Below are 17,673 nucleotides of genomic sequence, written 5' to 3'. Positions count from 1 at the left end.
CTTCTCCTCTTTCCCCCAAGATGGCATGTTTGTTCCAAGAGAAGACTGGATTGTTTAATTCAGTGTGCAGGAGTCTTCTGGTGTGGGGCTGCCTTCTCGACACTGAGGAATGATTAACCTGTTCAGTGCCTGGTTCCCTTGGGTTGGTGTTCACTAAGGCATAGATAATCCCACCAATCTATCTGGGCTTCTTGCTGGGACCACCTCTTGATGTGATAGTCCTTTCAGTTTGGGTTTTCTAGGGTCCTGTGTTTTATGGTCTCATTCTCCCAGTACCAGATCCTTCAAATTTCTCAACATCAAGTCTCTCAAGTTCCTCATCTTGGGTCATGAGAACTCCAAGATCTCCTACATACCAAATGTTGCTTGTGGGGAATATGCTGCTCACTACCGTCTGTTTTTGTCTAATCTTTCACACCCACTTCATGATGGATTCAGTGGAGAAAGGGGGAACAACCCTGGACATTTTGATCCTCTCTCAAATAATCTAGAGTCTCTATCAAGGGTTCTGTCATTTTTGTTTTTCTTTATTGGAACTTGAGTTTGGGAAACCAAGTTCCTTCTCAAAGACCCAGGCTATATTCTCATCCTAGTGAAATTCCTTCCAGATATTGCTTTCTTTTTTACTGAATTAGATGAATGTCATTTACATTGAGTCCTTACTCTATCCTAGAGCTTTTAGTAAAACTCTATGATTCAAGTCAAGTCATCTAGGTTTGGCTCCTGACATGAGAATGAAGCTTTTATAGTTTAGAGACCACCTTTCTTTATCACAATAGGCTGGCTTGCAAGACGAATGCTTCACTGTGGACTAAAGAGTTTCTTTGGGTTTTTTTGGTAGTCAAAAGCTGGATATTAGATATATCCTTCTTTGTTTTGCATTCCTACTTTCATGTGTAAATTCACACAGCTGGCAAGAGGAAGGTTGATATTTTTTATCACCAGCACCTTAATGTTGACTTGGGTTTTTCTCGTTTGTCAAACCTCTCCACAGACTCTGTGGTTCTGCTATATTTGGCCCTATATGATTATGCTGTATTGACCCAGTTGCCCCTAATCATGCTGTTTGTGCTCAGTACCTGCAGAAAAGATAAGAGATTTCTTTTTCCTCTTCTCTTCAGAGCTAAACAACAGTTTCGAGCTTCCTTGCAGATAGGTGGGACTCTATGTCTAAGTTCTGGCCAGGGAATATGTGTGGAAATGACACACCCTACTTCCAAGGCTGCCTTCTAACACTTCTTTTGCAGTCCTCCATAAACTTTTTTATAGTTTATCAGTTGGCCAGAGGGAGAGGATTCACTGAAGTAAGGGCCCTGAGGTCCTAGGGGATGACAGGTCTACCAGGTCAACTTTCCGGGTCTATTTATTATTCACTGACCTCTAATTAAAATTTAAGATCTCTTTTAATTGTGAATATAGTCTTAACTTGAAGAGTATTTTCAGTATCTCTTACTTTGTCACTTATAGAATTATAGATATTTTTATATTGCATTACAGATATCTCAAAATGTTAATTATACTCATTTCTACTTTGACATTGAACTAGTTATTATTAGACTTGCCACTGAATCTTGTTATTTAATGTATTAAAAACAAGTATATAATTAGCTTATTCGAAGTTTAAAAGATATTTTTAGGGCTGGCCACAATGGCTTACACCTGTAATCCCAGCATTTTGGGAGGCTGAGGGAGGAGGATTGCTTGAGACCAGGAGTTTGAGACTAGCCTGGGTAACACAGTGAGACACAGTCTCTACAAAAAATTTAAAACCTAGCTGGGCGTGGTGGCATGTGCCTGTAGTCTTAGCTACTTGGGAGGCTGAGGCAGGAGGATCACTTGAGCCCAAGAGTTAGAGGCTGCGGAGAGCAATGATTATGCTACTGTGCCACAGAACAAGACCTTGTCTCTTAAAAAAAGTATATATAAAACTGTATTTAAATATAGTTGCTTTCATTTTCATCTTATGTATTTTATCTGTGGTTTTTTTTTCCTTGATTTTTGGCCCTTTGTGCTGTCTCTCACCATATCTGGTAATTTTTGATTAAGTGATGGATATTACCGTGGTATTTTTGGTTAAATGCAGAAGGAAAACCATTTAAGAAAGTCACTGGGCCAGGATGTGTATCTTAAATATATTATACTGTTTTACCCCCTTACTCTATCAATGTTTCTCAATTTGGCTTTATTAAAAGGATTAAACTCTAAAGAAAACGAAATCATTGTGTGACCATTTTCCATAGGTGGTCTTTAGCTGGTATCATTTTAGATGCACAGGGACACAGTCAATTCATTATACCTATAGTAGTTGCCTCATGGCATTGAGTTTGATTGTCTCTCAGAACCCTGGTTGAGATAGGCTGCTCTGGATGACAGGAAAATTTTAAGAGACAGGAAAGCTTCAATTCATCTGATCCCTGCAAAGGAGTGACCAGCCAGAAAATTATTGTCTTAAGACAGTTTAGGGGAATCAGCAAAAATGGAGTAGATTTTGCCATTCTTATTTGTGGAAAGAGGGCATTCAGTTAGCCTCTGTTGGGCTATTAAGCCTCTAGAAAACTGGTGGTCTGATCAGCTCAGACTGTTGATCTAGAATTACTGTAAAAGCAAAAATTAAAGAAAGATAATGTGCTTTCAGCTGTAGGCACTTTGATAACCTTGAGGCTGTTTGGGATTGATGCCTTCAAGAAATATTAGGGAGATATTGTCAGACTTTTGCATAATAATTTCTATTATTAGTTCACAGTAAAAATTGCTGTCAAGGTTGGCCAATGGGATTGCTTACACATCATTGCCTAATCCTTGGGGGAAGTAAATGAATGTGACATTCTTCTTTGTACCTCTTCCATTAAAACACTATCTGTGAAAGAATAGAATCTGATGGGTAATGCGCAGAAACTGAAGCAGTGAATAATGCTCATTACTCTCACAGATTATTCAGCTTGGCATTATTTGCTTTTCCTCTTCTGATGAAAATCTCTAAAAATTTTTGAGGAGCTATGAATATAAAAATTATAACCTAAGGATTCCCAGCAGGTTGAATTATTTGCTGAAACACGAACAGCAGGTGTTTAGAGAATACGTGGCATCAAAAGCCATTTTCTCTCAGCCAAAGCATTCTTTTCACATGGAGGTATAAAATGCTGTCAAGATTCAGATTTAAAAATGCTGAGGCAGTCTGTTATTTTTCTCTCCCATCTCTGTATTTGAGGTTTTTTTTTTTTCATTTTTAGGTTATGTTAGGCATTTTATCTTTTGTATCTTTTGGTAGTAAACAAAATATTATTTATTTATTATTATTTTTTCTGTAATTTTTTTGGACTTAATCACTTGTAGACAAATTAAACGTACTCATTATACAATTTTTAGTCAGTAGTTCTCTGATTACACCCTTTCTGAGGTTAATAGGAATTATAGGCATTATCATTTAATTTAGCACTAAATTATATGATTTTGTCATTTTTTACTATTATTTGTTGTTTATCTCATTTCTTCCCTAAATAAATTTTTTAATGTGTATATATGGGTATGATGGTTAGTTTTATGTGTCACTTTGACCGGGGTACAAGTGCCCTGACATTCAGCTAAACATTATTCTGGGTGTGTCTTTGCAGGTGTTTCTGGGTGAGATTAACCAGATTGGTAAAGTGAGTCAAGTAGATGGCCCTCTCTAATGTAGGTGTGACTCAACTAATCAGTTGAAAACCTGAATACAACAAAAGGCTGAGTAAGAGGGAAGTCCTCCTGCCCGACTGCTTTGAGCTGAAACATTGGCTCTCCCCAGGTCTTGAGCCTGCCAACCTTCAGACTGGAACCAGCACTGTTGACTCTCCTGGGTCTCCAGCTTACTGACTGAAGAACTTGGGACATAGCCTCCATAATGAAATGAGTCAATTTCTGAGAGAGAGAGTGAGAGGGAAACTTTCATCCTATTGGTTCTGTTTTTCTGTAGAACTCTGACTAATCCAGTGGATCATGTCTTTGATATTAATTTTGTATATCCATAGCACATAGTAGTACATCATGAGTATGTTAGAAACTTAAAATAGACTTTTAGAAGCAGAGTGCTCCTTGATCAAATAATTCATAAAACTTAAAGTCAGTTACTCTGACATAAAAAGTGACTACACATTTGCTAAATCCTTGAGTGCAGGTACTGTTGCACTTGTTGGGTTTGATATAGGTGGAAATAAAGGCAGTGAGAAATGCAGTATTGATCTTGATTAGGTGATATGCTGAGTCACTATATTTGAATGAGGAATTGTAATTATAGCACATAATACAGCATGATTTTCATAATAAAAGGTATTATTTAAATGACAGGTTAAACTCATTTACCTTCGTCAAAAGCCCATGTATATCTTCTGAAAATTCATAATATTGTAAGTGACAGAAGAAAGGTTCTATTTATCAACGCTACCATAAGATTTGTAAACCAGTTAAAGCATGTCATCTTTCCTGCAGTGATTAGTGCTTTTGATCCAAGTCAGGGCATGCATTTAGAGTTGTTTTTCAAATTGTGGTGATGAATATCTTGTCTGATTTCACCTATAACCCTTGAAATGGATATGCAGGAAGACTAATCAAGATAAAAGTTTTAATGTGTTGTTATAAAACAGAGTGAAATTATGACTGGTTCATGCTCAATTTTAACTCCACAGCCTTAGCCTAATTGGTTTGTGTAGTAACCGAATTAATGGATTAAAGTTAGAAAATGTGCCAAACCATAAACCAGAGATAAGTAAACAGAAAACTGCACTGTCATGAATGGACATCGTTCTAGTCACTTATGAGTGTGATGGCATGAGTATTCTCACATGAAAGACTATTGTAAACTCTTACATTTATTAAAACCAAACACAGTCTTTACATGAACATTATAAACACAATTTATAAAAATATATAATGTTTCTTTTCTCTTGAGATGTTTCAGCTGAGAAATCTGAGAAGGTAGAAACATTGAATTGCAAAATGCAACTCTCCTCTAAAATACCTGGTAGTCTAGATTTGCTACTGATTTAATTTTTATATACATTTCAAACAGTAATTTTTTCCCCAGTACTTTGCTGGATTGCCCGTAGGAATATAAAAAAAAACACACATGCTAATGTTGCCCACTTGATATTGAGCAGCATGATAGAGTCAGACTCCTGAGCTGCAACTTCTAGGTCAAAAGTTGATGCTATTTCAGGGTAGTAAGCACAGCATCCCTGTTGCCGGGAGGAAATGTATTTTCAGCTCTGCTCTCATTAGGTGGGTTTTCTTCCTCTTCAAATATGAGGAAAATAAAATCCTCTTCATCATCTCAACACAGTGGGGACTCAAAGTGCATACTCCCCAAGGGACACAGAGGGCTCAGAATAGAGACAAATGGGGATGACATCTTGCAGATATATTGGAGAACAGTGAAGACAACCACTTCAGCAGAATACCTTTTTTTTTTTTTTTTTGAGATAGAGTCTTGCTCTGTCACCCAGGCTGGAGTGCAGCAGTGTGATCTCAGCTCACTGCAACCTCTGTCTCCTGGGTTCAAGTGAGACAGCCACCTGAGTAGCTGGAATTAAAGGCTCGCTTAAGTTTTACATTTTTATTAGGGACGGGGTTTCGCCATGTTGGACAGGCTGGTCTCGAACTCCTGGCCTCAAGTGATCCACTGGCCTTGGCCTCCCAAAGTGCTGGGATTACAGGCGTGAGCCACTGCACCCAGCCCAGAGTAACTATTAAGAGTAGATATTAAATGGAACATTGCACAAGCTCATGAGCAGATAGTAAGAATGACAATTCTGCTAGAAGGTAGTGACCTTTGGTACATACCTGTAAAACCTGTAAAGCCATGAGCAGTGTGTAGCTTTCAACAGAAGAGATGCCACAATTGGATAAATATAGAGACAGAGAAACTGCGTCTGGATTAAGCTGAAATAGTGATGATTTTCTGAATCATCCTTGATTAAGGATTTTCACCAAAGACTTATTGAGGAATACTGTAAATTAATATGATAATTTATCTGTATGTATGCCATTTATTGTTTGTATTCTGTATATAATTATGATTCATTAACTATACAGTAAAATGTATTAGGTTGATGCAAAAGTAATTGCGGTCTTTGCCGTGACTTTCAATGGCAAAAACCGCAATTACTTTTGCACCAATCTATAGGTAATTTTCATTTTCCAGTGCAGATCCTTTTGGTCTAAATTAATACTTTTACTGTCACAAAGTTCTTGAGTTTAAGAGTATTTCACATGTTGTTGTAGGTGACTGGACTGGGAAGACACTACTTGAAAATAGCAGTCTACATTTGGGCCCAGAGGATCCAAATCTGGAAATCAGCCCATTGTCTAGAATGCTACCTTTGCCATACTTGTTTCAGTCTAGGATACTAGACATATCTATTTTTTTTTTTAGAGATCATCAAGATTTTTGTATCAGGGCTTATGGGGGCAGGGGTGGGGTGTGATGGGGAGATGAATGGGATGACAAAGAATGCCTTTAGAACTTCATTCAAAACACTATGCTCTGTCACTTACTAAGCATGACTAATCTTTGTGAGAGTATGCTGGAGGAGAATTCAGACATTTATGATTCCCAACTAAGACCATGAATTTGAAGGAGGCATGCTTCCTATCCAACTTCAGAAATGGAAGCAAATCAAGTAACAAATATGTTTTCATCCCTTTTTGTGGGCCCATCACTGAGCTAACTGCAAGGTATACTAAACAGAGACTAACGGTACTCCTTAGCCTTAAATAATTATTCTAATTACATAAAAATACAAAAAGAAGAATTGTCACAGTCTAAAACATTTCATATTAGCTAGAGAGGCAATAGGAGACAAACTGTAAAAAATTAAGTGGTTCTGGAACAAAGAGGTTTTATAGAAGAAACATACTTGGTGACGTTCCTTGATGGAAGAGAAGGGCGGGGAGGGGAATGCGTAGGAGATAGGAGAAGCAAGTCCGCAGCACTAACAAACCCATTCCTGGACTTGTGCACATCCTTGAGCTTCAGCCCCGCTTTTGCAGGCGGCAGTGACCCTGTATTTCGATTGTTAATGCCATGATACCCCTATATAGATGAAATTCTATGACTGCTCTCTTAAAACTGTTTCTGATATTCAGTTCCTTCCTAATTTCATTTTACTTTATCCTCTTGGCTATTTGTCCTCCTTGAGAAGAAAGAGTCTGGGAGAGAGAGACATGGTCTTTGGCTTCAAGATTTGCATGTATAATTTTCTGAGCTAGCTTTTCTCAGGAGGAGTTATTCCTTCTGTCTGTAAGTGTCCCCAAATCTTTATGAAATAAGATACTAATCGCGGCGAAGATGCTAGTGCTCACCAGCACCTTTATTCTCTTCTTTATCCTGAGCCCCCAGGTAGACCACACTTTCTAGGCTCCCTTGCAGATAGGTGTAGCCATGTGAGAGTTCTGGGAAATGGCAAGCAGAAATGATGGGACCATTTTCAGACTGACACATAGCGAACCTCCCATGTGCAATTCTCTAAGCTCTTGGCTGATTAGAGAGGACTCTGGGATACCAAAAGAGAATGGAGCCTCTGGTGGGAAGGACCCTGGGCCCCTAAACTGTGGGTATAAGACAGAGCCTTCCCTTCCTCCCAGTGCCTCATATTGGACTGTGATGTGATGTGAGCTACAAATAACTCTGATTGCATTAGCTGAATCTGAAGTTGGTTGCTCATTGATTCATTTAACATATATTATTGGATAACTTCTCATGTTCAATACCATAATCGTACTGATTTTCCAAAGCAATGTCACTATCAATTTAAAGCACATGAATAAATTTATTACAATAGAGCATAGCCATTTTGGACAAATGTTTAAAAAACTTTTTATCTAGAAGAATTTCAAGATAACAGTTGTGAGAACAGCACAAAGAACACCTGTATGCTCTTCACCCACATTCACCTACATTTTGTTCCATTGGCTTCATCTCTTGTTCTTTCTTCACATATACACATATTTTTCATACTTTTCTGAACCTGATCACTGTCTAAAAACAAGGACACTCACCTACACAACAGCAGTACAGTTGTCAAACTAAAGAGAATTTCTCACGTCTATTCAATCCATTGTCTGTATTCCAGTTTATGAATTGACCCCAACCTGTCCTTCATAACATTTTTTTCTCACTTATAGAGTAGCCCAGTCTAGGAGCATGCACTGATTTTAATGGTTATATCTTTTTAGTCTCCCTTAATCTTTGTCTTTACCTTTAATTTCTGTCTTTTATGACACTGACATTTTAAAAGAATACAGTTCTATCTTTCTAATAGAATGTTTTTCATTTTGGCTTTGTCTCATTTGTCATCATTGGAGTTGGGATATGGAATCTTTTTAAAAATCTTTTTATTGAAGTACAATATGCAAACATTTTGAACCAAAACTTTGATAGCTCATTGAACAAGGGTGAGGGATTGAGGTATCCGATTGTAGTTGTTTCATTGCTAGGTTATGAGGTAGATGCAGTTTCTTCTTCTTTTAAAAAATTTTTAAAAACCAGAACATTTATTGCATGACTAATCATTGAAATTCTTAAGATGAACTGGATGCTGCAACAGTTGTCTTCTTGGGTTTAGGTGTTGTTCCTTCCTGGAATCTATGGCTGAATCTGCGGTATCCAATTTTTAGGTGCCTCACTTCACCAGTCCCAGTGGTATTTTGTCTTTTAGACTTGACACTCGAGTTATACTTCCTCTTGCACTTGGCAGAGCAGCCACATTTGCCACATGTCACTTCTGAAGGTGGTAGGCCTTAGGCCCACAGCAGGGACACAATATGTGCATCTTATTGTGGGGCTTTCCAGACTATGACATTCCCTTTGTCATCTCGCTTCTGTGGCTAAGACCAAAGAGCAGTAGATGCAATTTCTTGTTTTCTTTTTAATTTTTCCATAAGTTATTGGGGTACAGGTGGTGTTTGGTTATATGAGTAAGTTCTTTAGTGAGATTTTGATGCACCCATTACTTGAGTAGTATACATTGCACCCAATTCGTGGTCTTTTATCCCTCATCCCCTTCCCACTCTTTCCCCGAGTCCCCAAATTCCATCGTGTCATTCTTATGCCTTTGCATCATCATAACTTAGCTCCCACATATCAGTGAGAACATATGATGTTTGGTTTTCCATTCCCGAGTTACTTCACTTAGAATAATAATACTCAGTCTCATCCAGGTCTCTGCAAATGCCATTAATTCATTCCTTTTTATGGCTGAGTAGTATTCCACTGTATAAATATATCAAAGTTTCTTTATCTGCTCGTTGATTGATAGGCATTTGGGTTGGTTCCACAATTTTGCAATTGCAAATAAATACTTTTTTTGTATAAGACTTTTTTTCTCAGGTAGATATCCATAGGAATGCTGGTCAAAGGTATTCTACTTTTATTCTTTAAGGAATCACACTATTTTTTACATTCCCACTTGCAGTGTAGAAGTTCTCTGTTCACCACATCCATGCCAACATCTACTGTTTTTTTTTTTTTTTTAATGGCCATTCTTGCTGGAGTAAGGTGGTATCCCACTGTGGTTTTGATTTGCATTTCCCTGATCATTAGTGATATTGAGCATTTTTTCATATATTTGTTGGCCATTTGTATATCTTCTTCTTTTTTTAAATTTATTTTTATTTTTATTTATTTATTTTTTTGAGACGGAGTCTTGCTCTGTCACCCAGGCTGGAGTGCAGTGGCGCGATCTGGGCTCACTACAAGCTCTGCTTCCTGGGTTCACACCATTCTCCTGCCTCAGCCTCCCGAGTACCTGAGACTACAGGCACCTGCCACCACGCCCGGCTAAGTTTTTGTATTTTTAGTAGAGATGGGGTTTTACCGTGTTAGCCAGGATGGTCTTGATCTCCTGACCTCATGATCTGCCCGCCTTGGCCTCTCAAAGTGCTGGGATTACAGGCGTGAGCCACCACACCCGGCCCGTATATCTTCTTTTGAGAATTGTCTATTCATGTCCTTAGCCCACTTTTTGATGGGACTGTTTGTTTTTTTCTTACTGATTTGTTTGAGTTTCTTGTAGATTCTGCGTATTAGTCCTTTGTCAGATGTATAGATTGTGAAGATCTTCTCCCACTCTGTGGGTTGTCTATGTACTCTGCTGATTGTTCCTTTTGCTGTGCAAAAGCTCTTTAGTTTAATTAAGTTCCAACTATTTATCTTTGTTTTTATTGCTTTTACTTTTGGGTTCTTGGTCATGAAATCCTTGCCTAAGCCAATGTCTAGAAGGGTTTTCCAATATTATCTTGTAGAATTTTTATAGTTTCATGTTTTAGATTTAAGTCCTTAATCCATCTTGAGTTGAGGATCCAGTTTCATTCTCCTACACATGGCTAGCCAATTATCCCAGCACCATTTGTTGAAAAGGGTGTCCTTTCCCCACTTTATGTTTTTGTTTGCTTTGTGGAAGGTCAGTTGGCTGTGTTTGAGTTTATTTCTGGGTTCTCTATTCTGTTCCATTGGTCTATGTGCCTATTTTTATACCAGTACCATGCTGTTTTGGTGACTATGGGCTTACAGTATAGTTTGAAATCAGGTAGTGTGATGCCTCCAGATTTGTTCTTTTTGCCTAGTGTTGCTTTGGCTATGAGGGCCTTTTTTGGTTCCATATGAATTTTAGAATTGTTTTTTTCTAATTCTGTGAAGAATGATGGTGGTATTTTGATGGGGATTGTGTTGAATTTGTAAACTGCTTTTGGCAGTATGGTCATTTTCACAATGTTGATTCTATCCATCTATGAGCATGGGATATATTTCCATTTGTTTGTGTTGTCTATGATTTCTTTCAGCAGTGTTTTGAGTTTTTCCTTGTAGAGGTCTTTCACCTCATTGGTTAGGTAGATTCCCAAGTATTTTTGTTTTCAGCTATTGTAAAAGGGGTTGAATTCTTGATTTGATTCTCCATTTGGTTTGTGTTGGTGTATAGAAGAGCTACTGATTTGTGTATGTTAATTTTGTATTCAGAAACTTTGCTGAATTATTTTATCAGTTCTAGGAACTTTCTGGAGGAGTCTTTAATGTTTTCTAGGTAAATGATCATACTGTCAGCAAACAGTGACAGTTTGACTTCCTCTTTACTGATTTGGATGCCCTTTATTTCTTTCTCTTGTCTGATTGCTCTGGCTAGGATTTCCAGTACTGTGCTGAAGAGGAGTGGTGAGTGAGAGTGGACATCCTTGTCTTGTTCCAGTTCTCGGAGGGAATCCTTTCAACTTTTCCCCATTCAGTATTATGTTGGCTGTGGGTTTGTCATAGATGGCTTTTATTACATTTAGGTATGTCCCTTGTATGCTGATTTTGCTGAGAGTTTTAATCATAAAGCGATGCTGGATTTTGTGCAATGCTTTTTCTGCATCTATTGAGATGACTATGTGATTTTTGTTTTTAATTTTGTTTGTGTGGCGTATCACATTTATTGACTTGCGTATGTTAAACCATTCCTGTTTCTCTGGTATGAAACCCACTTGATCATGGTGGATTATCTTTCTGATATGTTGTTGGGTTCAGTTAGCTAGTATTTAGTTAAGGATTTTAACATCTAAGTTCATCAAGGATATTGGTCTGTAGTTTTCTTTTTGGTTATGTCCTTTCCTGGTTTTGGTATTAGGGTTATGCTGGCTTCATAGAATGAATTCGGGTAGGTTCCTTCTTTCTTTATCTTGTGGAATAGTGTCAATAGGACTGGAACCAACTTTTCTTTGAATGTCTGGTAGAATTCTGCTGTGAATCCATCTGGTCCTGGACTTTTTTGTGTTGGTAACTTTTTAATTACCATTTCAATCTCACTGCTTGTTATCGGTCTGTTCAGGGTATCTAATTCTTCCTGATTTAAGCTAGGGGGTTGTATTTTTTTCAGGGTTATCCATCTCTTCTAGGTTTTCTAGTTTATGTGTGTAAGGGTGTTCATAGTAGCCTTGAATAATCTTTTGTATTTCTGTGGTGTCTGTTGTAATAGCTCCTGTTTTGTTTCTTAATGAGGTTATTTGGATTTTCTTTCTTCTTTTCTTGGGTTAATCTTGCTAATGGTCTATCAATTTTATTTATCTTTTCAAGGAAGCAGCTTTTTGTTTCATTTATCTTTTGATATTCTTTCTGTTTGTTTCAATTTCATTTAGCTCTGCTCTGATTTTGGTTGTTTCCTTTTCTGCTGGGTTTGGGTTTGGTTTGTTCTTGTTTCTCTTGTTCCTTGAGGTATGGCCTTAGAGTGTCAGTTTGTACTCTTTCAGTTTTTTTGATGTAGGCATATAGGGCTATGAACTTTCCTCTTAGCACTGCCTTTGCCGTATCCCAGAGGTTTTGATAGGTTGTGTCATTATTGTTGTTCAGTTTGAAGAATTTTTCAATTTCCATTTTGATTTTGTTTTTGACCCAAAGTTCATTCAGGAGCAGGTTATTTAATTTCCATGTATTTGCATGGTTTCAAAAGTTCCTTTTGGAGTTGATTTCCAATTTTATTACACCGTGGTCTGAGAGAATGATTGATATAATTTCAAGTTTCTTAATTTTATTGAGGCTCCTTTTTTGGCCTATCATACAGTCTAACTTGGAGAAAGTTCCATGCACTATTGAATAGAATGTGTATTCTGCAGTTGTTGGATGAAATGTTCTGTATATATCTGTTAAGCCCATTTGTTCCAAGATATAGTTTAAATCCATTGTTTCTTTGTTGACTTCCTGGCTTGATGCCCTGTCTAGTGCTGTCACTGAAGTATTGAAGTCCCCCACTATTATTGTGTTGCTTTCTATCTCATTTCCTAGGTCTGTTAGTAATTGTTTTATAAATTTGGGAGCTCCAGTGCATATATGTCTAGGGTGCATATATGTCTAGGCTTGTGATATTTTCCTGTTGGACAAGGCCTTTTACCATTATATAATGTCCCTCTTTGTCACTTTTAACTGCTGTTGCTTTAAAGTTTGTCTGATATAAGAATAGCTAACCCTACTTGCTTTTGTTGTTCATTTGCATGAAATACCTTTTTCACCCCTTTACTTTAAGTTTATGTGAGTCCTTATGTGTCGGGTGAGTCTCTTGAAGGCAGCAGATGGCTGGTGAGTTCTTATCCATTCTGCAGTTCTGTATTTTTTAAGTGGGGCATTTAGGCCATTTACACTCAGTGTTAGTATTGAGATGTGAGGTACCATTGCTTTCATCTTGCTATTTGTTGCCTTTGTATCTTGTTTTTTGTTTTTGCTTTTCAACTTGTATTTTTGTTTTGTAAGTCCTGTGTGATTTATGCTTTAAAGAGGTTCTGTTTTGATGTGTTTCCAGGATTCATTTCAAGATCTAGAGCTCCTTTTAGCAGTTCTTGTAGTGGTGGCTTGGAAGTGGCAAATTCTCTCAGCATTTGTTTGTCTGAAAAAGACTGTATCTTTCCTTCATATATGATGCTTAGTTTCACTGGATACAAGATCCTTGGCTGATAATTGTTTTGTTTGAGGAGGCTGAAGATAGGGCCCCAATCCCTTCTAGCTTTTAGGGTTTCTGCTGAGAAATCTGCTGTTAATCTGATAGGTTTTCCTTTGTAGGTTACCTGGTGCTGCTGTCTCACAGCTCTTAAGATTCTTTCCTTTGTCTTAACATTAGATAACCTGATGACAATGGGCCTAGGTGATGATCTTTTTGTGATGAAGTTCCCAAGTGTTCTTTGTGCTTGTTGTATTTCGATGTCTAGATCTCTAGCAAGGCTGGGGAAGTTTTCCCTGATTATTCCCCCAAATATGTTTTCTAAACTTTTAGATTTCTCGTCTTCCTTAGGAACAGCGACTATTCTTAGGTTTGGTTGTTTAACATAATCCCAAACTTCTTGGAGGCTTTGTTCATATTTTCTTACTCTTTCTTTTTGTCTTGGTTGGATTTGGTTAATTCAAAGACCTTATTTTCGAGCTTTGAAGTTCAGAGCATTTTGCATTTCTATAAGTGTACCCAATGTTTCCTGAATTTTTTATTGTTTTTTCTTTATGCTATCTAGTTCCTTGGATATGTCTCCCTTCACTTCTTTCCCTCGCGTGCGTGTGAAGAGACCACCAAACAGGCTTTGTGTGAGCAACAAGGCTGTTTATTTCACCTGGGTGCAGGAGGGCTGAGTCAGAAGAGAGTCAGTGAAGGGAGATAGGGGTGGGGCCATTTTATAAGATTTGGGTAGGTAAAGGAAAATTACAGTCAAAGGGGGGTTCTCTGGTGGGCAGGGGTGGGGGTCACAAGGTGGTCAGTAGGGGAGCTTTTGAGCCAGATGAACCAGGAGAAGGAATTTCACAAGATAATGTCATCAGTTAAGGCAGGAACAGGCCATTTTCACTTCTTTTGTGGTGGAATGTCATCAGTTAAGGCAGGAACAGGCCATCTGGATGTGTACCTGCAGGTCACAGGGGATATGATGGCTTAGCCTGGGCTCAGAGGCCTGACAACTTCTTTTATCAGTTTTTGGATTTCCTTGCATTGGTCTTCCCCTTTCTCTGGTGCCTCCCTGATTAGCTTAATAACTAATCTCCTGAATTCTTTTTCATCTAAATCAGGGATTTCTTCTTGGTTTGGATCCATTGCTGGTAAACTAATGTGATTTTTTAGGGGTGTTAAAGAGCCTTGTTTTGTCATATTACCAGAGTTGATTTTCTGGTTCCTTCTCTTTGGGGTAGGCTCTGTCAAAGGGAAGATCTAGGGCTGAAGGCTGTTGTTCGGATTCTTTTGTCCCACGGGGTGTTCCCTCAATGTACTCTCCCCCTTTTCCTATGCAAGTGGCTTCCTGTGAGCCGATCTGCAATGATTGCTTTCTTTTGTGTCTAGCCAGCCAGTGAGTCTACAGGGCTCCGGGCTGGTACTGGGGGTTGTCTGCACAGAGTCCTGCGATGTGAACTGTTTATGGGTCTCTCAGCCGTGGATCCCAGCACCTGTTCTGGTGGAGGTGGCAGGGGTGTGAAATGGACTCTGTGAGGGTTCTTAGCCTTGGTGGTTTAATGGTCTATTTTTGTGCTGGTTGGCGTCCTGCCAGGAGGTGGCGCTTTCCAGAGAGCATCAGCTGTGCTAGTGTGGAGAGGAACCGGCAGTGGGTGCGGCCCTAGAACTCCCAAGATTATATGTCCTTTGTCTTCTGCTACCAGGGTGGGTAGGGAAGGGCCATCAGGTTAGGGCGGGGCTAGGGTGTCTGAGTTCAGACTCTCTTTGTGTGGGTCTTGCAGCAGCTGCTGTGGGGGATGGGCATGATGTTCCCATGTCAATGTGGTTGTGTACCTAGGAGGATTATGGCTGCCTCTGCTGAGTCATGCAGGTTGTCAGGGAAGTCGGGGAAAGCTGGCAGTCACAGGCCTCACCCAGCTCCCATGCAAACTGAAGGGTCAGTCTCATTCCCACCATTGCCCCCGAAACAGCCTTGCGTCTGTTTCCAGGTGGTGGGTAAGCTGAGCTTGAGAACTTGCCCCAGGCTACCCACCTCCCAGCTGGGAACGAAAAGGTCTCGGTTCTTCCCCCACCTGTGGAGTGTACGCACGGGATTCATGCCCTCCCCCTAGTTCTGGCCAGGAGCCTTCTCACATGGTTCTAATTGTTAAACGATTCAGCTGGAGATTTCCTTCTCCCTGTGGCGTTTTTCTCCCGCTCCTCTGGCTGCCTTCCTGGTGGATCCCTGTGGTCCCAGGCAGGAATGGCCTGCTTGGGGACCCAGTGAGCTCCTAGGGCCTTACCCACTGCTTCCTCTATCCCTGTATTTTGCTTGGCTCTCTAAATGGACTCAGCTCCAGGTAAGGTTGGAAACTTCTCCCGCAAACAGACCTTCAGTTTCTCTAGTGGGGATGTGTGTTCGGGAGAGGAGGGTCTCCCTTTCCCACTTTTGCAGTTGGGGCACTCACAGTATTTGAGGCATCTCCCAGGTCCTGCAGGAGCAGTCGGCTTCCTTCAGAGGGTCTGTGGGTCCTCTCGGTATTTCTGGTTTGTTCTTGTCGATCTGGGACTAAAATTCACAGTGCCAGCCTCAGCATGCTGCTCTGTCGCAGTCAAAGCTACAGCCTAATCCTGCCTCCCGTCTGCCATGATCTCCTCATTTTCTCAGTAGATGCAATTTCGAACAGCAATAACAACACTGTAGTTTCTTACAACAAGCATAAATGATTGTACTTTTGGGCAGCAGAAATTTTATGTAAATTGAGGAAATGGGTGGTTTCCATCCGGCTTGTCTCTTGGTGGTGACTTGCAGCTTTCAGCATTTAGAATCTCTTGCTACTCATTGCTTTCAGGATGCCACAGATTCTCTTTTGTCTGGAGAAATGTATGTGATAACCTGGCACTCACGCCTTGGTGTCTAGGTAGGTATATTAACCTACCAAGGATGTATGCATTTTAGAGATGTTATCTGCAAAGATCAATTCATGACTCAGAGCATGTTTTTCCAAGTGCGGCATTTCTAGGATACAGCATCTGGACAGGGAAAATGTTTCTGGGCAGTGGAGTGGTTAATTTTTTTTTTTTTTTTTTTGAGGTGGAATCTCGCTCTGTCGCCCAGGCTGGAGTGCAGTGGCGTGATCTCAGCTCACGGCAAGCTCTGCCTCCCGGGTTCACGCCATTCTCCTGCCTCAGCCTCCCGAGTCGCTGGGATTACAGGTGCCCGCCACCACGCCTGGCTAATTTTTTGTATTTTTAGTAGAGACTGGGTTTCACCGTGGTCTCGATCTCCTGACCTCGTGATCCGCCGGCCTCGGCCTCCCAAAGTGCTGGGATTAAAGGCGTGAGCCACCGTGCCCGGCCTGGAGTGATTAATCAACTTGTCTGGGCTGTAGTACTCAGTTACGTAACCAAACACCAATCCAGGTGTCACTGTGAAGGTATTTCGTAGATGCAATTAACATCTACGGTCGGTTGATTTTAAGTAAAAGATACTGACTTTCATAATGTGGGTGGGCCTCATCCCATCAGATGAAGTCCTTCAGAGCAAAAAACAGGTTTCACTGAAAAGAAAATCTGCCTGAAGACCATAGCGTCCTCTCCTGCCTGCATTTCCAGCCTGCTTGTCTGTCTCTACAAGTTTCAGACTTGCCAGCCCGCATAATTTCATGAGCCAGTTCCTCAGAATAAATCTTTTAATGTACACACTCACACACACACATCCAAATGCTTCTATGTCTCTGCAGAGTCCTGACTCATATAGAAACAACTGCACAGGCAGGCAGTTGCTTTCGTATTCCTCGAATCATGCCTCACTGTGGTCATTACTAGCACAACACTTTGAATATGAGAAGTGTTTAAATAATATATATTAAACGGGTCAATGAGTAAACTAACTGGAGATTAACCTAATATGAAAGTTAGTATTGAGGCTTTAAAGTAAAAAATAAATTTTAGCCTTGTGATCATATTTCTCCATAATATTGAAATCTTTTAAAAATAAATAGAACAGTCATGGTTTTTTAGTTTTAAGAAATACATTGTGCAAGTTTTTTTTTTTTTTTTTTTCTCCACATAAACTTGAAGTAATGTTGCTCTCTGGGACTCGAATGGTTTCCTGTTTATCATCAAGTAATGATAGAGGTTTGCTCTTAATTCTGTATTGAGTAAATACATGTCCCATATAAAATTTTTTGCTGCCCTCTGGTGGATATAGTTCAATAAATAAACATTATACAATTATATATCAAAGTCCATATATTAAGCAGTTTCTCATTTGGGTATG

General features: G+C 39.5%; 1 protein-coding gene and 1 pseudogene across 3 annotated transcripts in view; one reads left to right on the top strand and one right to left on the bottom strand.

Annotated features, from left to right (window-relative positions):
• CHODL (chondrolectin) overlaps nt 1–17,673 on the top strand; it is a 458,585-nt gene that overhangs the window by 67,587 nt on the left and 373,325 nt on the right. The gene's annotated exons all lie outside the window — the stretch shown is intronic.
• On the bottom strand, nt 8,551–8,843 carry LOC116481677 (large ribosomal subunit protein eL37-like; annotated as a pseudogene).

The sequence above is a fragment of the Hylobates moloch genome, unplaced genomic scaffold (genome assembly GCF_009828535.3).
Source record: "Hylobates moloch isolate HMO894 unplaced genomic scaffold, HMol_V3 SCAFFOLD_14, whole genome shotgun sequence".
Classification (NCBI taxonomy): domain Eukaryota; kingdom Metazoa; phylum Chordata; class Mammalia; order Primates; family Hylobatidae; genus Hylobates; species Hylobates moloch.
Note: the sequence above shows the minus strand (reverse complement) of the source record. Positions and strands in the feature narration are given on the sequence as shown.